At 33.1% G+C, this 27363-nt stretch overlaps 1 long non-coding RNA gene across 2 annotated transcripts in view; it reads right to left on the reverse strand.

Moving 5' to 3' along the window:
* Positions 1–21081, reverse strand: part of LOC127711201 (uncharacterized) — a 221135-nt gene extending 200054 nt beyond the window's left edge. Inside the window, exons 1-2 of one of the 2 annotated variants that reach the window (XR_007986585.1) lie at positions 21033–21081; positions 20569–20789 (exon numbers count right to left, since the gene is read on the reverse strand). This is a non-coding gene — a long non-coding RNA (uncharacterized LOC127711201). The remainder of the gene's footprint in view (positions 1–20568; positions 20790–21032) is intronic. The other variant, XR_007986587.1, reaches the window with a different exon arrangement.
* Positions 21082–27363: the final 6282 nt, after the last annotated feature.

Below are 27363 nucleotides of genomic sequence, written 5' to 3' on the forward strand. Positions count from 1 at the left end.
GTCATATATACAGTTTGTCAGCAATTCATTGCCTTTCTTGGAGAATGTCGTATACAGTTTGTCCGCGATTCATTATCTTCTTGGAGAATGCCGTAAACAGTTGTCCGCGATTCATTACCTTCTTGGAGAATGTCGTATACAGTTTGTCCGCGATTCATTACCTTCTTGGAGAATGTTGTATACAGTTTGTCCGCGATTCATTACCTTCTTGGAGAATGTCGTATACAGTTTGTTCGCGATTCATTATCTTCTTGGAGAATGTCGTATACAGTTTGTCCGCGATTCATTACCTTCTTGGGGAATGTCGTAAACAGTTTGTCCGCGATTCATTACCTTCTTGGAGAATGCTGTATACAGTTTGTCTGCGATTCATTATCTTCTTGGAGAATGTCGTATACAGTTTGTCAGCGATTCATTACCTTCTTGGAGAATGTCGTAAACAGTTTGTCCGCGATTCATTACCTTCTTGGAGAATGTCGTACACAGTTTGTCCGCGATTCATTACCTTCTTGGAGAATGTTGTAAACAGTTTGTCCGCGATTCATTACCTTCTTGGAGAATGTCGTATACAGTTTGTCAGCGATTCATTACCTTCTTGGATAATGTTTGTTACCCTTCCATTGACGTTTTAGAATTTTTTTAAGTAAATTTATCAAACGTCATATATTTCGTTTCGTTTCGATTTCGTTTCGTATTTTAGTAAAAACGGCCTTTTTTTAAATCATGTATGCATTAAGACGATTTGCCATCCTCGTTTGTTTTAATACTTCATCTAACCCCTTGTCTCAAAAACTTCCTTGAATACTTCCGAACAGTTTTTTCTTCATAAAAGAAAGTTCCATATAACATGTATAACCTTGTTCAACAATCCGCTATCATTTGCAAAGTGCATGGAACAAATCAGCCAGTCATCATCAATTCGATATTCAGACAATCAAACTAAAATATCTCTGATTTCGTTATGCCCGTAAGCGAGTTACGATATATCTGAATTTTAATCAGATTGATATTAAGATAACATGACCATTGAATATTATTTTAATAGATATGGGTACTTTCATTTCCAGTATTTTTATTCCCAATTTTGTACATTTTTGCAATCATCAGGGATTAATTTACTTACCTAATATTTTCCTATTCCACATTTCGACACGACGAACTGAGTAGGGGCTTCCGAGGAATACCCACCAATATGGATCCTGTTCATAGCTCGTACAAAACATTGTATATTGACTGTGGTCAACACCATAACGTGAAGGGTAGCGCGATGAATAGGTTGTACTTTGACCTGTCTGTTTCTTGTATGACACTTCTTTTATACACGTTTTAAGTGGAAGCGGTTCTATAAAGAAAAAATAAAAAGTCGTTGAACTGCCCTGCTATATCTATAAATATACAATTCGTCGTGACTAAATTGTTCAGAAAAGAAAAGTTGGTGTGCAAAGTTATACGTTTTGAAAAGCAATATATAACCGAATGTTGTAATGCTTAATCTAAATCAAACTTTATTTCTATTTTGAGAACCAGGATATACGTCAATAAGGAAACAACCCGACAATACAAACAAGTTGCTTTCTTAGCAACCATTGCAATTCAGATATATTTTAAGGTGGATCATTGGTATATATTTCTTCAGATAGAATTTTCTTATACTTTGCTAGAATGTAGATTTTTCCATGCTATTTTTCAAAAATATAATTAAAAGTATGTGTCACTATGCTATTTTTCAAGCTACTATAGTCGTGCAAAATTGCCAAATTTGCATAGATTGTTCATGAAAAAACATTTTTGTGAATAAAAAGAAATCTATGAGATAAAATAAGATAGGTTTTAAAATATGCTTTAAGGAAATTAAAAGAAAAAAAGGTGTCACCGACCTTGTTTTCTTGCTATTAGTAAAAATTAAAAAAAAAATTACTATGTGAGTTATCCCCCCTTAAAAGGCTGAGTTGATAATTTGATTCGAACAAACACAAATATTTGTTATTTGATAAATCAGTTTGATTAATGCAATAAATCACTTATTTTTCTTTATTCCAATAAACAGTATAACCCATCAATTGCCAATCTGTCTCAAAATTTGCAGAATTAGGCAAAAAAGTAGACTATTTTACAATCCAAGATGGCGGTATACAGGTAATCTACCTTAAATAGGCATTCATTAGCTAGTGAGGCGGATGATACAAAAAGCATATCCAGGAGTCAGTTTCACTATAGAACTTACGACTAAGATTGATCGTAAGTATACTGAATTGTTCATGGCCTACGACCAATCTTAGTCTTTTGTGAAACCGATTCCAGTCTCATAAGACGAAAGCAAAGTGACACTGGAGTGGCAGCAAATGAAAAAAGACCAAAGGACAAACAACAGCCTATAAATCTCAAGATATAAAACCAAAGACTGAGCAACACGAATCCCATTCTAAATCTGGTGTGATATCGGGTACTCAAAAAGGGATATCCTGCTCCACATGTGGCACCGATTCTTTTGATAATTAACAGTCGATTTTGAATTATTGACCACAAATAAAAATGAGAATGGAAATGGGGAATGTGTCAAAGAGACACAAAACATTTCTATACATATAACTTAATTAGTCGAAGTGATAGCTTGACAACAGATTATTGCTTAGCAACTACCTAGTAATGTGTGACTTGCCTAACAACCAAAGGATTTCAAACGATGAAAGTGTCTTTGTATGTTCTCTCTCTCTCTCTCTCTCTCTCTCTCTCTCTCTCTCTCTCTCTCTCTCTCTCGTTATTTGAAAAAGTGTTTGTTTTAGTTGTGTATGACCTGATGAAAAGGCAGCTATTTCATTCACGACTAAGGGGTTAATTCTGATTCCTTTAAAGGTGGGCGCCTAAAGATTAGAGTTATTTAACTTAAAAAATCTGTGTTTCCTGTCTTAGGTGTAAAAATAATGTATCTTGACACAATTGGTACATGTAGTTAAAAAAAAAGAGGCGAAAGATACCAAAGGCCAAAGGAACATTCAAAATCATTAGTCTAAAATAAACAGACAACGTCATGGCCAAAAAAAGAAAAAGACAAACAGACAAACAACAGTACATAAAACACAACAGAGAAAAAACTAAAGACTGAGCAACACGAACCTCATCAAAACTTGCGGTGATTTTTTCACTGAATAATTCAAATATGATTAACATACATGTATCTGCAAATGCCTAAATATGACTTAAAGATGTTCGCTACTCTTGTTTTTGACTTTCTGTTTGATATTCGGAATCCTCTGTTTAATCAATGTAATGCCAATAAAAATTTTGCCCACTAACCTTTATGTTTCTTTATATAATTTTAATTAATATAGTTTAAAAACCCATTTAGTCTCGCCTTGACGGAGTAAAAAAGCGAGACATAGGTATGCTGTTTCCGGCGTCGGCGACGTCAACAATTTTTAGTTTGCAATTGGGTCTAGTTTATGGTGAACCACAAGTGGTAGGTCAATCATATTTGGTATGCAGTTGTATTAGCATTGGCACATCTCATTTCCATGGAGATTATTTGGCCCTGCCCCCTCAGTCATGGTCTATTGACTTTGAAACTTTTGCTTAGTTTACATGTGTTAGTTTTGATTTGGTCAATTTATGGAGAACCACTAGTGGTAGGTCAATGATATTTGGTATGCAGTTGTATAAGCATTGGCATATCTCATTTCCATGGAAATTATTTGGCTCCGCCCCCTTAGTCATGGTCTATTGACTTTGAAAATTTTGCTAAAGTTAACATGTATTAGTTTGTGATTAGGTTTGTTCAAGGGGAACCATTAGTGATAGGCCAATGTTAATTGGTATTCATAATTGGTATTCAGTTGTATAAGCACTTGCACATCTCATTTCAATGGAGAATATTTGGCCCCGCCCCCTCAGTCATGGTCTATCGACTTTGAAACTTTTGCTTAGTCTACATGTATTAGTTTGTGATTAGATCAGTTTAAGATGAACTGCTAATGTTAAGTCAATGATATTTTGTATGCAAATTTATTGGCATTTGCAAGTGTCGTTTCCATGGTGATTATATAGCCCCACCCCTCTTCATGGTTCATTGACTTTGAAACTTTTACACGATAGTTTACAAGTTAATGTGTGTGTTTAGGTTTGTTTAAAGGGAACGACTTATAATAGGTCAATGGTATTTGGTATGCAGTTGTATTAGCATTGGCACATCTCATTTCCATGAAGATTATTTAGCCATGTACCTCAGTCATCATTCTTTGACTTTGAATGTTTGCATAACTTACGTGTTAAAGTATTGCTATTTTAATTTCAACATTTGCATAATCAAAATTACAAAAAGGTGAGCCATATCTCTGTGATAACAGTTTATTTCAAAATATGATAAAATCCTTGTTATTTTTTCATAGTTTTTGAAAGAAAAAAGGTTAAATGTATAAAAAAACTATAGAGAATCATTCCCGCCAAATTTTTAAAAGCTTATATCTCAAAAACAAGCACATCCTTCATTTTTTTCTGCTTTTTTAGTCCCTTTATTCATAAACTATCAATTTATAACAGTCTTTTAAAAAGCTTGTTATTTTGAAACAGAGTAGCGAACATCCTTAAACGTGATTGGGTAATTACAGAGTTTTTTTGTTTGCCTCCTATTCAACCTGTGTAAATATTTGGTCGATTTCACGTTGAAATTTTCATGCATTTTACATATAATAAAGATATAAAAGGAATCCAAAGATTCTAAGAAATAAAACAAGAATATGTGTCAACAGGACACAATGCCCCGCTCGAACTATCATGTGTCAATGTGTTTATGGTCAGTGAACTGTGAAATCTTATCGTTTGGCATTTACTTGAGAAGTGTGACTCCCAATAAAACATGCGCAATAAGATTCAACTTAAGGATGTACTTAGGTGAAATTAAAAAAATCTAGAATTTAAAATTGATACTTTAAGTTAGAAGAGCATTTGTTAAGGAACAAAATAAGCTAGAAATATTGATATGTTATGGAGTTCCTTTTCGAGATATTTTATTTTTTTAAAATGGAGGGAAAAGACTGACTCGGACTTTTACCTTATATTTGCATTGGTATTATTTGGGTCTCAAATCGATAGAAAAGAAATCTAGAATCTGCTTAAATTTTGGTAAATGACCTTTTATTTAGCTATTAAAGTCTTATATGAAACGAAAAATGGGTGTTATGGGGCAAACTATTTTACCCTGTATCGTAGGAAAAAAACAAGGAGTTTGAAAATCTGACAAAAATTCCTAAACCTGACCCAAGTACATCCTTAATGTGACTACAACTTAGTTTTTGCTAAGGTTATCTACTTAACCAAAAACCATCACCTGAGAATGTACTAATTTCGCACTACCACATTTCTATGTTCTCTGAACCATTAAATTGGGAGCAAAACAGTAATTTTGTAAATAATTCGAAAGATCAAATCATAATTAACATGTAACCAAACTTCATGGTAAATGACCTTTATTACAAATTTTAACATGACACTGAGCAGACTAACGGACGCACGCCCTGTACTTGTACATTAGGCACAAACATTTTGAAAAATGTCGAGAATAATTATAGGATTGAACTCATTTATAAAGAAGTTATTGATATGTTAACTTGGATGCTGACTTTCAAACTCTAAATAAAAGTCCTGTGGATTTGATCCTATAAGAGACATTTTAAAATTGTAAAAAATCCTCATCTTGTGCAGTAAAAATTATGACCGGCTTTGATACATCGGGATTGTCAAATCAGTCTACGTATTGACTTTTCTTTACCTCGGGGCTGGGAGGAGAGGTTGCGACTTGGCGTTCTATTACAGTTTTTTTTTTCATTTTTTTATGATCTAAGTTTAAAGATTTATGAAACAGTAGATATCATTGAAAAATAACACTTTTATCCATATGTAATCAGGAAAATGATAGGAGTCTAGTGGTTTGAGTCATCTTGTTCAATGCGTTCCACATAAGCTGACATGTTCAAAACCTGAGTTTGTAAGTACAATTTTTTTTTTATATATCACTTTTAGATCATTACAGAAGATACACAAAATAAAAGTTCAATATCCATTCTTTATTTTCTTATTCAAAAAAATAGTAAGATTATCCTTTTATTAATCATCTAGTCCCTTATATCATATTATCAGATTATTACATAGCATTGTTCATATCAGATGTGTTATCACCCCAAGGTTCAGTGTCAGCCTAAGAGCCGAAGGCTGATAATACATCTGATATGAAAAAAATGACATGTTATATAGAGAACATCATATGGCTTTTTCAATATCACACCTGTATCAACCCGAGACACCAAGATAATCACGAGAGCTCTGCTCGAGGGAAGTTATATTGGTTGCGGGTTGATATGGTGTGTGATATTGAAAAAGCCATATCATATACTAGTACACTTTATTATATCAATGTACCTCAAGTACAACTAATCTCTCTTATGTATTTTTCACGAGACATGACGTTATACATATTACGGGTTTGGTAAAGCTTTTGTAACCGTGACTAATATCGATTACGTAACGTCATACAGATTAGGGGTTTGATAAAGCCTTTGCAACAGTGACTGATATCGATATCATCACGGATGGCTGATACAGCACGATTATCTTCAATTGTATTACACATACAATTTACCGGTATTTACTACTAAGTATATAATAAGGTCTTTTTATCAAATGCTTCAACAATAGAGAATAATAACAGTTTAATAAATTGGTCCTTTTAAGTGGTTCTCAAGTAGATGTTTAAAAAGTGAAAAGTTTACAGAAGAACGCCAAATGTAATGCATCATGTATGAAATCTTTCTAGCATATGCATCAAACAGAGGAGAAAAACAACAGTATAATGTATTTTTGTATTGACGATAAAAAAAATCAACAAAACATAATGAACACTGTTTCGAAAAGTCAACATTTGTCATGTTTGTAATGTTACTTGCTAAAATATGCTGGAAACTTGGAAAAAAGCATTTATTGTATCGATCATTTGTTTTGCATTTTACATAATATATTTTCCTGATATTTGTTTTGTACCCTACTTTGTTTTTTTTTAACTGAAAACGTACCATTGAGGATATGCCGAGTAACGTCGGAATACCATGCGATTACGTTACGGAAAGGCCTGCGATAATAGCCAGAAGCAGTTGATGAATTTTTCATATCAGCCCGCTAAACTCAATTTCGGAAAATATGGAATTCACGTAAATTTAATGCCAGTATCATACTGTAAAAATTATGAGTTATTTACTCTAAGTAAATGATAAAGTCATTTATTTCTTTTTATTAGAAGAAATTCTAACATAGAAAAAAAGAGATAAAAAAAATCACAGAATTAAAAGATAAAGTCTTAAGGTGAGAGGTACGTAAAATCAGCACCTCTTCCGGAAAACGGGAAGATTAGGTTCGTTGTTAGAAGAGTTATCTCCCTTATACCAGAAAAAAATATTTTCAAGATGTCGGGAGATTCCGCCTCGTCGGAAAAACAGACAATTACGGTGTAACTGTACTCGATGCACTTTATCAAAATTTATCAAAAAGCGTATTTATTGTACATGCGAGTGGAACAGATCTTCCCTCCCAAGATAATGAAATAATTAAGCATGGCGTGATGGTCGGAGAGTGTTTGAGTTGGGTTAACTGGCCGCCTAACTAAAAGCTTGTAAGAACTGCTATGCACCTTTGTTTCCACAACTCTAAAACAGAAAACAGATACGGTCTTGGAAGTACCTTATATACCTTGTTACAACTGTCCCTACACTGACTTATAAGCACTAGAAAACGGCACAGGTCAGAGAATTAAAAAAGAAATTCATTGATGATATGGGCCGTGATCACAAAATGAAGTAAAATTATAAACACACGCATACACACGCAATACGATAAATTAAAGCTTATACTAAAACGTTGGATTTTTATTATTTTCATTTTGTAATTCCAAACAGCCGGACAGCAAATCCCTGATTTGTCCGTTAAAACCCCGGATTTATTATCCGAGAATCAAGTGGAGATAATTTCTGAGAAAGCCGTCAACAGATTTCGCTGCGCAGAAAAATAATTCCCCGCGGAAGACAACCCGGTATGAAATCGAGAATTTGTGAATTTTAAGAAACCAAACGTATCTTGAGCGCTTTACATGATATCATAAGTTTTAGAATTATTTGAAAAATATAAGAAGTCAAAGTAATGTATCGTTGAAAAAGAAATTCAAGTCATTTTAATTTTCAATCTTCGGAACCGCCATTTTTCAACTTTCGACTGTCATTGACAAATTTTCAGCTCGGGACGAATTGACACAGGCCTGGTTTACCTAGGAAAAATAAATTATTTGATATTATGCCCCATAAACACTGTTTCCCTTACTAAAATTGAGCGAAAGGCTTATTTCCACTCGTTTCTGATCAGCCGTCTCTTGAACGAGATTTCATTTGAGTTATCTCTCTTTGGCCGGTTGCTTATTTTGGACCTAATGAATTGACACGCGGCCTGTTTACCTGACGAGTTTTGGTAACAATAGGCATTTTATGTTCATAATATCAGGAGGTATCATCCCTCTAAAGGAAAATACGTTACCATTCCATGTGTCATTTCAATTTACATTTATTTACTGAGAAGTGTCACGGCACGTTTTTTCATCTTTGCCAATCAAATAATCAAGGAAATTCTACATTTTCATTCTTAACGTAGTGAAAGTTTGAAACCTGCTGTATCAAATGATATATTTGTTTGAGCATGGTAAATACTTAAAATATCTTTCGCCGTCGATTTCGTGGCGTCATTGCCGTTGCTAAAAAATGTCATTTTTTGAACTGAAAACAACGTGACCAGAAAAATAAAATCACCGCCATTATGAGATTTGCTGTCCGGCTGAAAGTAAATTATAAAATATATACAGTTCCATAAAAAGAAATAAATTCGTTTCGCAAAACAACTGACACAATATTTAATTTTCGACTTTAAAAAGAAAATCACTTTTATGTCATGTTTATATACGGTAACTGATTTGATGTTCATGCTAGATAATATCTTTCCAGTATAAACAAAATAGAAAATCAATATAGAAATATAAATCAATTGCTTTAAAAAAGCAATTATAAACGGTATTTCCCCCTTTCGGAAACATGATTGATTTGTTTGTTTGTTTGTTTGTTTGTTTGTTTGTTTTTGCTTGTTTGCTTGCGTTTATTGTTTAATTTGTTCAATGAATGTCTTAACGTCCACCAGTCAATTGTTCATATTACAAGGGGAGAAAAAAAACACGAGTAAAAGAAAGAAACAGGTTTACTGACCCCCCCCCCCCTTTTTCTAAATAAAAAGAGGGGTGGGACCCACGTTCGCATTGTCTTACAAGGGTCCACATTCTTGTATTGGTTAAGTTTCTATATTTAGATTGGAAAGTTTTTATTCTATTTCAGGTCCCGCGCGCGTCTCTCGCGCCAGATTTTGACGACACGAGGCTCGTTCATATTAGCGAAACTTGGCATATTTCTATCTTTTTAGGTGGAGATGTTGGACAGACAGCATGTATATCGACGGAATAACACATAGCGTATTACTTTTGTCACTGTAGGTAATTAATGTTTTGATCTGAGTTCACGAGCAGTGCATGCTTTTGATTTATTTTATCTTGTGTACTTTTAAAACACGTTTATCAAGTATTTTTATACAATGTACATATTTCAGCAGCAGTTTGTAACACAGATTTGTATTTTAATCTAGAAGAAGACCTTTTATTGTAGGATTTCACCGATATTTACGGAGCTCGAAAGCGATTTTTACGGCATTGAAATTTGTTTTCTCTAAAAAGAATTCTTGGTAGGTTGCTGCACAACGTTGTGATAATGAGATTTATTATAATATACTTAATAGTAAATACAAGCAAATTGTATGCGTAATACAATCGATGGCAATTATGCTGTATCAGCCAACCGTGATGATATCGATATCAGTCACGGTTGCAAAGGCTTTATCAAACCCCTAATCTGTATGACGTCTCGTTATCGATATCAGTCACGGTTAAACGGGCTTTATCAAACTCCTTATATATGTTTTATGTCATTCCACGTGAAAAAACATCTAAATTTGTTGTACTTGAGGTACATGTATATAGTAAAGTGCATATGATATGGCTTTTTCAATATCACACACCATATCAACCCTCAACCAATATAATCCCTCGAGCAGAGCTCTTGTGATTATATTGGTGTCTGGGGTTGATACAGGTGTGATATAAATAGAGAATATCATATGGCTTTTTCAATATCACATCCGTATCAACCCGAGACAGCAATATAATCCCAAAAGCTCTGCTCGAGGGATTATATTGGTTGAGGGTTGATACGGTGTGTGATATTGAAAAAGCCATATCATATACACTTTATTATATACATATACCTCACGTAGATGTGTTTAATGTGACATGACGTCATACAGATAAGGGGGTTGAAATGACGTCATACAGATTAGAGGTTTGAGATGACGTCATACAGATTAGGGGTTTGATAATGCCTTTGCAACAGTGACTGCAATCGATGACGTGACGTCATATAGATTAAAGGTGTGATAAAGCCTTTGTAACCGTGCTGATATCGATATCATCACGGGTGGCTGATACAGCACGCTTGCCAATGATTGTATTACACATACAATTTATCTGTATTTACTACTTAGTATATAATAAACGTATTTACACTTTTGGTATTTAGCTATATTTTGCCTCCGAATGACCTTAGATCTACTCCGATGATCACCTTTTGACGTCAGACAACAATCACTTTTTCATTATGATGTCAAAGTTTACGGGAACCTGTGTGATTTTACGTAATGGCGGACAAATTTGCATACAAGTGTAAATACGTCTATTGAAAAAGCCATATGATATTCTCTATGGAATACATGACATTAAGTAAAATGTATTCAATGCTCATTTAAGTTTCTAAATTATGTGAATTATATGTTACTAATAATTGCATTTTATACTATATTATTATTGTTGATAATAATATTATTAAGGTAACACGATACCGAATGGCATATCTCCCGATTTCTAAATTTTTTGGCACACTTGTTCTTTGATTCGAGTTACATCGGAATATGAAATAAAAAATGGGGGTCACCATTCTTGTTTTTTTTGTAATTTTGATAAGTAAATGTCAATTTTGGCGCCAAATTTACATAGATATATAGGGAAAATGCCTTTTTATCGACTTACTTTTTTAGATTTTTCAATGGATGTCTATTTTCTCATATACGGAGAAAGACTAAAAAACTAACAGAATATCCAGGAATGTGTACCAAATCTATACATACATAAAAAAAACATATTTCACCATCCTTGTTTTTCAGATAAATTGCTTCAAAGATGACCGATCATACGCTTAGAAATTGACAAAAATATTTGACGTTACGGAATACACAATATAACGTTGTTTTACATTGACTCATTTTAGTTGTCTTTCATTTCCTGAAATTCACGGAACATAAAAGTATCAAGTAAATAACACGCAATTATGTATAAAAATATAATTTAATGGATATTGTCAATTAGATAAATACTGGCTAACACGATTTATAATTTTCTTCTGATTACTAATCCGTGGTTTCCCATTTGAAGTCCTCTCAGCAAAAATACTCCGAAGGCCGTCTTGTCCGGCTCTACTAAAAGAAGACTTGATATGATCAAAACTAAGTCCACTTCCGGCTGCCCTATCGCACAGTGCTTTTGACATAATCTTTTCTCTAATAACCCCATTATAGGAGACCATTAAATGTTTCTTTGCGTGAAACATCTTCAATTGACGTTCTATTTCATTTACAACGAAACTATTCTCAATAAGTTGTTCTTTTGCATTGTCTACCTCTATCAACTCCTTTAACATTTTTACATCATCAAGCGCATTGTGAGCATTATATGTTGTCTTAAGAATGTCATTGGCAAGAGAGCTCTGTGGATATGATTTTCTTTTCGGATATTTAACACGGAATAATGGTAGTGTGTCTGAAAATCCTAATATACGGTCTTTGAGGTTTTGTAAAATTGTTGAATTTAAAGGCTGCATCTGGGATACAAGTTTTTTTGCATCGAATTGTTTACAATTATTTGCAACCAGTAATGAGTTTTTCGGAAGCCAATCAATAAAACTATTAAAAACATTCTCCTTTGGTTCTGTCACAAGTTGCTGACCTTCATAATAAAGACGCGTCCCTGTACTGAAAAGATGGGTGACTTCGGTAGCTTTTGGATGAATCGGTTTTGTCGGAATAATGTACTTATCAAACTCTCCTTTGTTACAAACTGCTGACAATTGAACTATCTCGGAATCGTATCCTGTGATAAATGCATACATATGATCATAATTATGTTGATTGCTATAACGTATGATTGTTTCTTTTTCATAAATCGATAGTAATCGGGTCAGTTTGATGAACCAGAAATTAGTGTTTTGCAAATGAAATATATTACAAAAGAACACAGCGTCTTACATTAATTGATATGGGCTTATAACTGTATGAGTGGCTGTTGATTTTACCATAAAAAGGTTTTCGGGGCCTTTTATAGCTGACTATGTGGTATGGGCTTTGCTCATTGTTGAAGGCCGTACGGTGACCTATAGTTGTTAAATTCTGTGTCATTTGGTCTCATGTGGTGAATTGTCTCATTGGCAATCATACCACTTTTTTTTTTAATCAAGCCAACAGGCATTTATCTATTGGCCTAAAATATACATGACATTAACTAAAGGACAAGTCGATTTGGCCAACGCTTTCATACCCTAATGAAACTTCAATAGATGGCAATTTATTCTGAAATGTTTCCAATTACTTAAGACGTTCAGGTCCGATGTCCTTTTCAGTTAAGTTATTTAAATAATAAACATCATCGTGTTAATAGTCAACTTACCAAATCCGGTGGTTTCAATGTCGAAAACGACAACAGAAAGTTCCTCGCTACTATCAATGTCGACTCTTGTTGGTAGTTCTAAATCACTTGGGTCTGGGATTATTTCGATATCTCCATGATCCCCATCTGGTCCCATGGCAATCAGTGATTTGTAAGTTATACCTTCTTTGGTCTCTTTGGTTAAAGTGTTAATAAATGAATCGGACTTTTTACTTTTTCTCTTCCTTTTGATATCCGGTAACTTTTTCTTTTCTGCATCTCTTTTAGCCTTCTCGTCTAGTTTTATTGTTTTTGATACCGTTACTTTTCCAGGTGAAATTCCATGATTTTCGTTTACCTGTATAAAATAAAAAGTTAAATTCATAAGCTTATTTGAATGAAAATTTGATGATCATAAAATTACATAATATAACAATAAAACGCTATTTTGCACTTCTTTAATATTGTGTACTTTCTTCGGAAGATATCCAATGTTTTAAATTAATCTATTAAATCGACAAAAATATATTTATTCTACCTTACAAGACAAAAACCTCTAAACAAGGAGAAAATTTATCTCCTTTTCTTTTTTCTTTGTATCTGAATGACTTGGAAGAAATTTTTCATAGAAATGATGTAATAGGTTTAAACACAGTGACAAATGAAATAGAAGAACAAATTAATATTTACTTGATACTTTGTGTACTACTTTATGCAGATGATGCTGTTTTATTTTCTGAAACTACACAAGATCTTCAACAGCAGCTAAATACATTTTATGAATACTGTGATATATGGAAACTGAAGGTTAGTTAATCCAACCAAAACAAAAATTGTTTTTTTTTGGTAATGGTAGATTCTCAAACAAAATTTTACACTTGATGGTAATGATTTAGAAATTGTCAAGGATATTTCATATTTAGGCATTATTTTATCATAGTATTTATATAACATTAGAATTTGTATTTTAAGTCTTCTCTTTGTTTCCTATTCAAGGGACAAAAAAAAATCGCAAAACATAATGACACATAAATTAAAGTACTTACGTCAACTATATATTTTCGCCCACAATTCAGGTGTGCCACACCGGCAGCTACTCTGAAATTCAGGGACTCTGATCCGCCAAAATGTTTGGCTTTGGGTGCTTTTATTGCAATTATATGATTCAGCGACTCATTCGCCTGAGAGGTACCAATGTGTATTAGCCTATCCGATCTGTCTACAAATCGTTGGAATAGCTTCAGTAAGTCATCTTGGAGCTGTTCTCCTGACATGTCGAACCCACCTGGTAAACTATTATGTTTGTATGTCTCTGGATTTTTCAGAAATCCGCACCACTCTGATTTACAACGATCGTGATCACCGTATGCATGAGGGACAATTGCAAGCAAGCTTTGTTTCAATTCGTCAGAGTGACCTTGGTTTTGAGAAATGGCATACGAGGCACACCTTACAAAGTAACTGATTACGCTTGTGCTTAACTCCTTATAGCCTTTCTTTATTTTATAAAGAGAGTTTGAAAGGGTTTTCTTTATGTGATTCTTGTCAGACTGTTTGACTATATTTGGATTAACTGACTTATGAAGTCGTGATATAGTAGTTGAATCCTCATCCATGGTTATTGATTTCACTCTGTAGCCCATTTTCATTAAATTATAAACTAGATCTACTGCTATTGCCGATTCCATAGATCGTGCACTTCCTGCATAGTTCTCCCGACAGTCATGGTCTGATTGTTTATCTGTAAAAAGACACTTTCTGCAATCTGTTGATTTTACCCCAAAGTCTAAACATTTACCAGTTTTTTCTCCAATCATCGTAGCATGTCCTGAAAAAAAATGAACATCAAAGTACCTTGCATTGAAAATGAAGTAGTTTCACAACAGATTAAAAAATTCAATACATTATAGCACATTATAGAGATACAGACTACATACAACCAAACTTAATGTATAAGTAATTAAGGTTACAAATAATAACATAAACTCTACCATTTATTCGACAACAAATGCGCATTTCGACAATCAATGTCTCTTCGGTGATGCTCGAGGCCAAAATATTTGGAAATCCAAAGCTTAAGGTAGGAATTGTTGTCACAACATTCATAAAATCAAAGTACTGAAGTACTGAACATCGGATGACCGCAAGTTCTTGTGGATGGTCACAAGCACTTGTCTCAGAAAAAAAAAATCATTGACGGACAGATATGCAGACAAGGTGAACATTATAGGAAACTTTCATCTCGATGCGAGACCATAAATACGATGTTTTATATAACAGTTTTAAAAAGAAAATTACAGATGGAAAAAACAAGACTAAAATTAGCCATAATGAATAGTTAATTGTGCTAGGTTTTTACCACTGCAGTTTATCTGAGAATTCAATAACTTACCTGTTTTACTATTATAACATTTTCCACTCCCCCTTTTCTGCCAAGCGCCATCAAACGAGACGGAAAGTAACCGTTCAATGTCCACATCATTGTCAGTAGAGTTTTCTATGGTACATGTACTGTTGACCTTCTATAATTGAAATACATAAATAACGAGATTTTTATCACTGAACATACATGTTCAATTTTGTATAATATGATATAAAGAAAACGGAAATTCAATCGAGTACGGATCATTACGATTTACATTTTGAGATGTAGCTACATGTAAATTTCTATACATTTTAAATCTGCTAATAAAATCCCCTTGTCTAGCATTGTTATTACACACATATATATATACATGATCAAAATTGAAAATGGAAATGGGGAATGTGTCAAAGAGACAACGACTGAACCAAAGCAGAAAACAGCCGAAGTCAACTAATGGGCCTTCAACACGGAGAGAAAATCCAGCACCCGGAGGCGGGATTACAGCCGGCCCATTAACATACATTGTGTATTAGTCCAGTGCATGATTACCTGGTTATTTGTATTTCCTCATCGATTCCTTGTTTACAAGTGTCAGCAGCCTTTTTCTCTATCGTCGATCCTATTTGTCGCTCTCGTTTTTTTTTAGTGCTTTTACAGTTATTGAAGGGACATTCATGGTTGAGAAGAAATATCCAACGTGTTCAGGTCCTATACCAGTATGTATCATTGCTGGAAACAAATAATAAATATTATAGAATATATGGCAAAAACAATAGAACATCCCGTAATTACATTTACTGGCAATCACCACCTGGTAAACTGAGTTCACGACGTTTGGGTTAGCCCGGTTTTCATTTAAGAATTGAATACTTCTTTTTGTAACTTCATTGGGGTGTAAAAGCGTTGACCGAAGTCCATTTTGTATGAAGCGCTTCCGCGCTTCATTCTAAAAATGTGCGCACGGTCAACGCTTTTACAACCCTATGAAGTTACAAAAAGAAGCATTCAATACTTATAATTACAATTTTTAGCTAGGATCATGAAAACACGATTTTTATCAAGTTATTATTTAATTTACCTGTGCACTTTATTGTGGGACCTCGTGTCATCATGAATGATAAATTTCATTGTGTAATGAAGTTGATTAACGCGAGATTGCAGTTAGCCAATCAGAATAACGTATTATCATAATGAAACATACATCTAATGTTATTATTATTACTTGTTGCGGTTATAAAAAGTGTCAACAGACAGTTTCTTTTAAAAAAAATTATTAATTTTGATTCTAAAAAAGGAAAGTTTTAATAGAATTACAACATCATTATAAAACGGAGATGTACATTATTTTTTTCTATTATTACTTCACTGAGTTCATGCATGGACGAAATGAAGGAAATATTAATGACAAAAAAGTATCTACATGTATGACTGTGAGTATCTTGGACAATTTTTTTTGTTTGACTTACCTAGAGCACTTTTGGTATTAATATCCCATATTCCAAATCCTTTGTTTTCTTTATTTTCATCTCTGTGTTGTTTTCTCGTGTAAACACAATTGACGGTTTTACACTGCTGGCATTTTATCTTCAATACGCTACCGAATCCGTATCGTACTTCTGCAAGACAGTCTGACAGGTTGAGTGTTGACTTTTTACATTTTTTACAACAAGACAACTGTTCCGTTAAATACCCAAGCTCTACAATTCTTCTGCCCTCATTCCACAAAATAAAGTCTGAATCAGTTTGTGTTTCAAAAGTACTGGTTTTTACTGGTTTGTCATCTTCTACTTTTCTTTTTTTTCCAAGTGAACTTGCCCTTTTTAGAATGCATGTGCCGCTTTTCCGCCATTTAGATAGATAAGTCTGTAAGTATTGTCTGTAGTTCTTAGATACAATCTGTAAGTATTGTCTGTAGTTCTTAGATAAGTCTGTAAGTATTGTCTGAGGTTCTTATATACAGTCTGTAAGTATTGTCTGGGGTTCTTATATACAATCTGTAAGTATTGTCTGAGGTTCTTAGATACAGTCTGCAAGTATTGTCTGCAGTTCTTAGATACAATCTGTAAGTATTGTCTGTATGCATGACTGAAACGTCTAACGGGATTTGCAGTGTACGTCACAATATAAAAAGCACACATATTCCCGCAAATTTGCAGTTTGATTTTATTATACACGGTATTGATACAAGATAAATATTGCGAACATTTTACACGATCATGTAATACAAATAGATATAGGAAGATGTTGTATGAGTGCCAATGAGACAACTCTCCATCCAAGTCACAATTTATAAAAGAAAAACATTATAGGTCAAGGTATGGTCTTCAACGCGGAGCCTCTAGGCTCACACCGAACAGCAAGCTATAAAGGGCCCAAAAAATTACTAGTGTAAAACCATTCAAACGGGAAAACCAACGGTCTAATCTATATAAAAAAAGACTATTTATAAGTATTTTTTATGTTTTTGTTTAAACTTTCACATATGTGTGATTTTTGCTATTGTTCTCGTTTTTGTTATTTTCATTTCGATCGCATACATGTAGATTATTAGAATTGTGAATATGATACATACTACGTATTTGTAAATTTGAAATAAAGAAACATTTATCTTTCAACTGTTTTATACCAGACTAATGCAAATTGTTTGTTTAACTCGTTCTAAGTTATAACAAAACATCAGGTTTTACGTTTGTCGTCAATTTCATGTTTGTCCGACAACAGCAGGAACGTTAACTCGTGACATAACGTCATTCGGTATCGTGTTTCCTTAATAAAATGTATGCGCTTTTAAAAAAGAAGATCTTAAAACAATTTCAATCTTAGTTATTACTGTTTTCAGGCCCTTGCTCATCCCCCTTTTGACAGCATGGTGTGCTGTTGGTTAAAGATGTACTTAGGTGAAATATAAAAAATCTAGATTTTAAAATTGATACTATAAGTCAGAAGAGCATTAGTTAAGGAACAAAATAAGCTAAAAATATTGATAGGTTATGCAGCTCCTTTTCGAGATATTTATTTTTTTTTAAACGGCGGCAAAAAGCTGACTCGGACTTTAACTTTATATTTGCATTGGTATTATTGTAAAATAAAATATTGTCCTCCATGGCATGCATGAAATATTGTCCGTCGGACAAAATTTCATAAAAAAATATTGTCCGCGGGCACTATTTCATTATGAAATACTGTCCAGGACAATATTTCATTATGAAATAGTGTCCTTGTCCATGAAATTTTGTCACTTCATTTTGGACAATATTTCACTATGTGTCCATGACAATATTTCACTGTGAAATTCTGTCTATGACATTATTTCACTGTGAAATTCTGTCTATGACATTATTTCTCTGTGAGATTCTGTCCATGACAATACTTCACTGTGAAATTCTGTCCGTGACAATTTTTCACTGTGAAATACTGTTCATGAAAATATTTCTTAATCAAGTTGTTACAAAATTAAAAACAGTACACATGGGCATGCAGCATGTCCATTTTTAGATTAATATCTAAAATTATTTTGTGAAGTAAGTATTTTATATTTCAAACTCATATTTATTTTAACATAAGCTAGTTTCATTTTTGCATGGATACTTTATGAATGGTTAATAGATTAAAGAATTGTATAATGTATATGAATATATTCAGTAATGTACTGACAATCACTAATTTATGTTCACATACTAGATTGACAAATCTTTTTGCAATAGCGTTTTGGAGGTACAGGAGTAACTCAAATATTAATGTGTTAAAAACCTTTATTTGTAACAGTTATTATCAATAAAAAAAAACCACTTTAATGATATCATTATCCAACATGATATATGTTGATAACCTCCTCTTCATGAGACAAAATTTCATGACAATCTGTCTATGAAATAGTGTCTCAATACACACAAAATATAACATCCCTTTAACAGGACAAAATTTCATAGTATTCATCTGTGAAATATTGTCTATATACAGACAAAAATTGCACAATAGAAATTTGTCCTTCTCTGGACATTTTTTCATAGATGAGGACAATATTTCATAATGCATAGTTATGAAATATTGTCCCTTAAGACAAAATTTTGCTTTACATTATTTTGGTCTCAAATCGAAAGAAAAGAAATCTAGAATCTGCTTAATTTTTTTTAAATGACCTTTCATGAGCTATTGAAAGAAAAATGGGTGTTATGGGGCAAAATATTTTACGTTGTATCGTAGGAAAAAAATCAAGGAGTCCGAACATCTGACAAAAATTCCTAAACCTGACCTAAGTACATCCTTAAGTCCAAGCCTATAGCAGCGGTAATACCACAGTAAAAATTACCCATAATCTCAATTCTGATACTATTGTCATTTTTCAAAAATGCGAGTTAACCCTCTTGTTGCCAGTTGTTTTTCAAGGTTGCATTTTGTGTGCCAGAAAATACGACAGCTAGACGTCTGTGACGTCAGATGTCCAACAATGACGTAATTTGATATATGACGTCACGCCAACATGACCGTTACATTTGGGACCCATTGAAGAAAAATATAACACTGTTAAATCTTTGGTCTTTTATTTGAAAAAGACACAGCAATGAGGAGAAGTTTGCATAAATTAAAACATGGACATATGTGTCCCTCCGGCACAGTCGGTGTGGACACATGTGTCTCTCCGGCAGCAAGAGGGTTAAGTACCTTGTGTTATATTTTAGGTAAATGGGAATTTTTTTCAGAGACAAGTGTTTGCGGTAAAACGCCAATGAATATGATTCATTAGATCAATTACATAATACGTAGGACGGTAAGTGGCCATAGAAAAAATCCAGATGTATTCCGAAAAGACAGTACTAGACTACAAAAACAACCAATTATGACTTGGATGGAGAGTTGTCTCATTGGCACTCATACCACATCTTCTTATTCAAATATATATACGTGAACCCTCAGGTGTTCGCGCAATAACCAAAAGAAAAAGACATATAGCAGAGAGTCGGTTAAAGAGCTCTTAAGAGCTCATGTTCATTGTTATTTTGTATATATGCAACCCGACTTTAAATAAAGATTACTTACTTACTTAGAGAAAACATACAATCTTCAAAAGTAGACAAGTGTCTAATTAAAAAAAATAGACCGGTGTCTCTACAATAGTATAAAAAGATTGAATAAGTTAACCGATATAACCACCAGAAAAATCTTCCACCAACAACAACTTTTTTTTGTATGGCCTGGGACTATTATACCATATATATTATGTCCCAGGTGTGGCCAAGGACGTATAACTAACATCTTATATACGTCCTTGGTATCGCGAAATGATATTTTTAGACTTTGGTTAATTTCTTAAACTAGTTTTATATTATTTCCATACCTTTTTTTATAAGTATCTTGCCTATATTTTTTCTAAGTATCTTTCCTATATTTATTTTTAGCATCCTTTCTTTCAACTTTTTCTCTACTCCCAGGATAGTATGTTGGGAAAGTTTGCAAGCAGATGACAGCATAATACATCCGAATATCAAAACAGTAGCACAGTATAGCATTTTAGCAAATTTCATACTGTTGTAAACAGTCAACAGATAACCATTTGTGCTGTAAATAAAAAAAAGGAAACACTGAATAGGATAATATCACGCAATATATCAATAAGTAAAAAGCTGTGTGTGTGTTACGCAACTGATTCGAACGATTCGTAAGTATATAGTACATACCTTAACTTCAATACCTGTTATTGATGATTCAAAGCGAGGAGACTAAATATATATATTTTTTTAATTCCCTTTCCATTTATCTAGAAAATAAAATACCATAGAGCATACAAGTCTGCCTTTTTACCTTGTCGTTCGCCTAGACAGTCGGAAAGCAAGCCCTTAGAAACGACTGTTGTTGCTACTTTCTAAAACAACAATGTGACTGATACTAGAACCCGCCATTCTGAAGTTGCGTTAATTTCGCGGAAAAAATGAAATTGGCGGCATTTTGGAAAAGTCAGATATGATGTGATGTCTTTTTTTATCTCTTAACCATGTGTCTTATTACTATACAATAAAAATATTAATTTTGGTGAACTATTTGGGTCGCAAATTCCCCTAATTCTCAAAAGTAAGGAGAGTCATACAAATAATGTGAATACACAGAACCCCGATCCAATCCATCTTCTGTAAAAAGAGTTTATTATTATCAGCATTCCATTTTTCTATAATTTCTATTTAAGCCGGTATGCAAAAAATAGATATGCCAATAATTAGAATTTCGCTGATTGATTGAACTACTGTGACGATCCCAAAGATTCACAAAAAATACTATTAAGAGCCAGTCTGCCATAACAGTCGGAAAGCTGACCCCGGTTTGACCCCATTTCTTAAAGCAACAATGGAAGTCATGTGATTACCATATATGGGCATTTTTTTACCAAAAAAAGTGAAGCCCGTTTTTTGGAATTTGTAGTTTTTTGCATGAATTAAAACTAATTTGCTTTAAAGTGAACATTCTTGAGTATATAAGAAATATATTGATCCACTCAATTATGGATTAAACTAATTTTTTCTCTCAAAATGTGTCTTCAAAGTCTAGGTGTTGACCAAAAAAATCGGTCACTGGAAATTAAAATCGTAATTTTCTTTCTTAACTTCTCGGGAAGCTATGCTGAATTTAAATTATGTTATGTAACATAACTTTGACTATGAGATGTCAAATTTGTGCCACTTAATCCGCTGTAATACGCAAATGTGCCACTTCGATGTGTCGATATTTCTGACACTCTCATGATCAAACTATTATTATATTAAGCACCATATGCTGTTATTTACATGAGGATAATATGAGGAAGGCGCTACCTTAAATGCCAGCTTTATACCAAGACTATGTCCTATATATTGATTGATTGTTGGTTGCTTAACGTCCAGTGGCAAATATTTCATGCATGTTCAGGACGAATGTCCTACATATATATAGTTTTTGTCTAAAATAAGATAATAAGTTCAGATGGAAAATGAACTTCAAAAGGCAGGAGGGGGTATGGTATTTTCTTTAAAAAAATATTCCGATTCCCAAATTGATGAGAAAAAAAATATTCTGTTCAAGCAGAGGACAAAAAAAAATATTCTGAATCCAGATTTACCCCATACCTTCTAGTGTTAAATTTTGACCAAATAATTTTGATTGATAGCGTTGAAGCCCGGCCTTCCATGAAAAAAATCTGACAGTCAAACAAAAAACCATACCTCCCCCTTTGAAGCTAAATGGTTGCATCGATCCCTTATTGTTTTCTGCTGAAAATGAATTTTTTGGTGATTTTAATGACATTGCTTACATTCATTATCTTGTGCCATTTTCATATCCATTTTTCTTTCTTTGCAAATTTTACAAAATTTAAAACAATTAAAAACCAATTGTTCAAAGAACAATTGAAGGTCTTTCCACATCAATTTTCTAAATAATTGATAGGAAGCTACTTCTGATTTACTCAAAGTTATTAATAGCGTCAAAGTATAGATTTCTTCATACTGATTCAATAAATAAATGGTTTCTATATACTTTTGCCTGAAATAAGGGAGATAATTGCCATCTTCCGGTTTAGAAAATGTCACTTCCGGTCTCATATGATAGTTTTATTCACACTGATTCCAAAAATATATATTTTGTATATACTTATGCCTGTAATAAGGAATATAATATGCTACTTCCGGTTTATAAAATGTCACTTACGGTCTCAAATGATAGGTTAACCTATGATCATTAAAAAAATATATGGTTTCTAGGTACTTTTCCATGAAATAAGTGCAAAAAATACTACTTCCGGTTCACTCAAGGTCACTTTTGGTTTACTTTTTCCAAGGTCATATGTCAACCAACAGTTTGCAAAAGACCCTATGGCTTTATCATGTACCAAATTGGAGTAATAATCAATTAACCTTAAATTGAATCATTTCAGGGACAATAACTCCTATAAGATATCATTGGATTGTTTCAGACCAAATGTATCATATCTTTATCACAATTTGCACTAGTTCTTTAATTTGTAATTTTAAAAGTGACAGAGGAGATCAAATAACAAGGAAAGGTCAAAATTTAGAATATGACCTTTGACCTTTGACCTTTGCCTCAATTTCATTTAGATGAACCAAGGAACTCAAATCATTATACCTTAGGTCTCTACCACTTACCATTCATGCTATACATTTATATATCCCTTATGTCAAATACAGAAGGGGAAATAACTCTCATATGGAGTTTACGTATCGCTTCGGTCAAAATTGGACAAAAATCCTGAGGATATAACAAGCAATTTGGTAAAATAAATTTGTCGCTTTCTTTTACGGTTACGGAGGAGATGCACGCACAAGGAAAACAGTGTTCGGGGAGATAACTCCTACAAAGAAAAGTATTCGGTTAAGCAGGGTCAATTTCAAAGGCGCATAAACTGTTCGATATCATATACGAAACATCTAAACGACATCTTGCGAAACAAAAATTTATCGCAAGAACAAAATTAGGCGGAAAAAAAAAAAAAAAAAAAATTAAAAACCAATTGTTCAAAGAACAATTGAAGGGTTTTCCACATCAATTTTCTAAATAATTGATGAGAAGATAATTCTGGTTTACTCAAAGCTACTATTGGCGTCCAATCATAGGTTTCTTCATACTGATTCAATAAACATGGTTTCTATAGCTTTTTGCCTGAAATAAGGGAGATAATTGTCAACATCCGGTTTAGAAAATGTCACTTCCGGTCTCATATGATAGCTTTATTTACACTGATTCCAAAAATATATGGTTTATATATACTTTTGCCTGTAAAAAGGGAGATAATTGGCTACTTCCGGTTTAGAAAATGTCACTTCCGGTCTCATATGATAGATTTATTTACACTGATTCCAAAAATATATGGTTTATATATACTTTTGTCTGTAAAAAGGGAGATAATTGGCTACTTCCGGTTTAGAAAATGTCACTTCCGGTCTCATATGATAGCTTTATTTACACTGATTTCAAAAATATATGGTTTCTATAGACTTTTACCTGAAATAAGGGAGATAATTGTCAACTTCCGGTTTAGACAATGTCACTTCCGGTCTCATATGATAGCTTTATTTACACTGATTCCAAAAATATATGGTTTATATATACTTTTGCCTGTAAAAAGGGAGATAATTGGCTACTTCCGGTTTAGAAAATGACACTTCCGGTCTCATATGATAGATTTATTTACACTGATTCCAAAAATATATGGTCTATATATACGTTTGCCTGTAAAAAGGGAGATAATTGGCTACTTCCGGTTTAGAAAATGTCACTTCCGGTCTCAAATGATAGTTTAACCTATGATCATTCAAAAAATATATGGTTTCTAGGTACTTCTCCATGAAATAAGTGCAAAAAATACTACTTCCGGTTCACTCAAGGTCACTTCCGGTTTTACTTTTTTCAAGGTCATATGTCAACCAACAGTTTGCAAAAGACCCTATGGCCTAACATGTACCAAGTTGGAGTAATAACCAATTAACCTTAAATTGAATCATTTCAGGGACAATAACTCCTATAAGATATCATTGGATTATTTCAGACCAAATGTATCATATCTTAATCACAATTAAGCAAACATTTTGCACTAGTTCTTTAATTTGTAATTTTAAAAGTGACAGAGATCAAATAACAAGGAAAAGTCAAAATTTAGAATATGACCTTGACCTTTGACCTTGGCCTCAATTTCATTTAAATGAACCAAGGAACTCAAATCAATATAACTTAGGTCTCTATCACTTACCATTCATGCTATACATTTATATATCCCTTATGTCAAATACAGAAGGGGAAATAACTCTCATATGGAGTTTACGTATCGCTTCGGTCAAAATTGGACAAAACATCCTGAGGATATAACGAGCAATTTGGTAAAATAAATTTGTCGCTTCTTTTACGGTTACGGAGGAGATGTGTGCACAAGGAAAACAGTGTTTAGGGAGATAACTCCTACAAAGAAAATTATTTGGTTTCGCAGGGTAAATTTCAAAGGCGCATAAACTGTTCGATATCATATACCAAATATCTAAGCGACATATTGCGAAACAAATATTTATCGCAAGAACAAAATTAGGCGGAAGAAAAAAAAAAAAATTAAAAACCAATTGTTCAGAGAACAATTGAAGGTCTTTCCACCCATAAAGATCTATTTTGATATAAAAATATTAAAATTCGGTTTAAAATGTCATTTCCAGCGTCAAATGATAGCTTATTGTACAAGGATTCCAAAAATATATGGTTTCTATACATTTTTTTTTAAATAAGGGAGATAATTTGTTACTTCCGGTTTGAAAAATGTTACTTTCGGTATAATTTGAATGTTTACTTGACACTGATTCCAAAAATATATGGTTCTATATACTTTTATATTAAATAAGTACAAAAAATAGCTACTTCTGGTTTACACAAGGTCACTTCCTGTTGGATTTTTCAAGGTCAAATGGCTTGCAACCTAATGCAAAAAGTCCCATGGCTTTATCATGTATACATATGAGGTAAAAGCAAAGGTCGAAATCTAGAACGTCAAATTTACCTATGACCTTGAGCTCAATTTCAAGGTCATAAACCAAGGACCTCAAATCAAAAGACCCTAGGTCTTAGTTATATATGGTTAATGAGTTATATCACCTTCAGTTTTTTAAAATACAAGAGGGGAGAAAACTCAAATTTAATGTTAGCGCACCCTTTAACCAAAATGTATGTGTTACGACATGTCGCAACTAACAATTTAGTAATAATATGTTGTCGATATCTTATACGGAGTGAAAATAAGCCAAAATCAAAATTCAGAATATTACCATGACCTTGACCAAATTTTCTTTTTTTTGGACCAAGGACCTCAAATCAAAAGACCCTAGGTCTCTATCACTTATGGTTTACCAGTTAGAAATGCATATCACTTATATCAAATGCATAAGGGGAAATAACTCTCATATGGAGTCTCCGGAACGATTTGATGAAAACCAAACTCAACATTCTGAAGATATAGCGAGCAATTTGGTAAAATAAATTTGTCGTAATCCTTTATGGTTGCGAAGGAGTAGTGGCCACAAGAAAAACAGTGTTTGGGGAGATAACTCTTACAACGTAAAGTATTCGGTTAAGCGGTTGTCAGTTTCAAAAGCGTATAAACTGTTCGATATCACATACCAAATATCTAAGTGATATCTTATGAAACAACAATACTACGCAAGAAAAAAATTAGGCGGAAGAAAAAAAAAAAAAAACAAAACTTAAAAACCAATTGTTCAAAGAACAATTGAAGGTCTTTCCAAATCAATTTTCTAAATAATTGATAGGAAGCTACTTCTGGTTAACTCAAAGTTATAAATAGCGTCAAAGTATAGATTTCTTCATACTGATACAATAAATAAATGGTTTTTATATACTTTTGCCTGAAATAAGGGAGATAACTGCCAACTTCCGGTTTAGAAAATGTCACTTCCGGTCTCATATGATAGCTTTATTCACTCTGATTCCAAAAATATATGGTTTATATATACTTATGCCTGTAACAAGGGAGATAATATGCTACTTCCGGTTTATAAAATATCACTTCCTGTCTCAAATGATAGATTAATGTATGACCATTCAAAAAATATATGGTTTCTATGTACTTCTACATGAAATAAGTGCAAAAATGACTACTTCTGGTTCACTCAAGGTCACTTCCGGTTGACATTTTTCAAGGTCATATGTCAACTAACATTTTGCAAAAGATCTTATGGCTTTATCATGTACCAAGTTGGAGTAATAATCAATTAACCTTAAATTGAATCATTTCAGGGACAATAACTCATATAAGATATCATTGGATTATTTCAGACCAAATGTATCATATCTTAATCACAATTAAGCAAACATTTTGCACTAGTTCTTTAATTTGTAATTTTAAAAGTGACAGAGGAGATCAAATAACAAGGAAAAGTCAAAATTTAGAATATGACCTTGACCTTTGACCTTGGCCTTAATTTTATTTATATGAACTAAGGAACTCAAATCAATATACCTTAGGTCTCTATCACTTACCATTCATGCTATACATTTATATATCCCTTATGTCAAATACAGAAGGAGAAATAACTCTCATATGGAGTTTACGTATCGCTTCGGTCAAAATTGGACAAAACATCCTGAGGATATA

Source organism: Mytilus californianus, unplaced genomic scaffold (genome assembly GCF_021869535.1).
Source record: "Mytilus californianus isolate M0D057914Y unplaced genomic scaffold, xbMytCali1.0.p SCAF_8, whole genome shotgun sequence".
In the NCBI taxonomy this organism is placed as follows: Eukaryota; Metazoa; Mollusca; class Bivalvia; order Mytilida; family Mytilidae; genus Mytilus; species Mytilus californianus.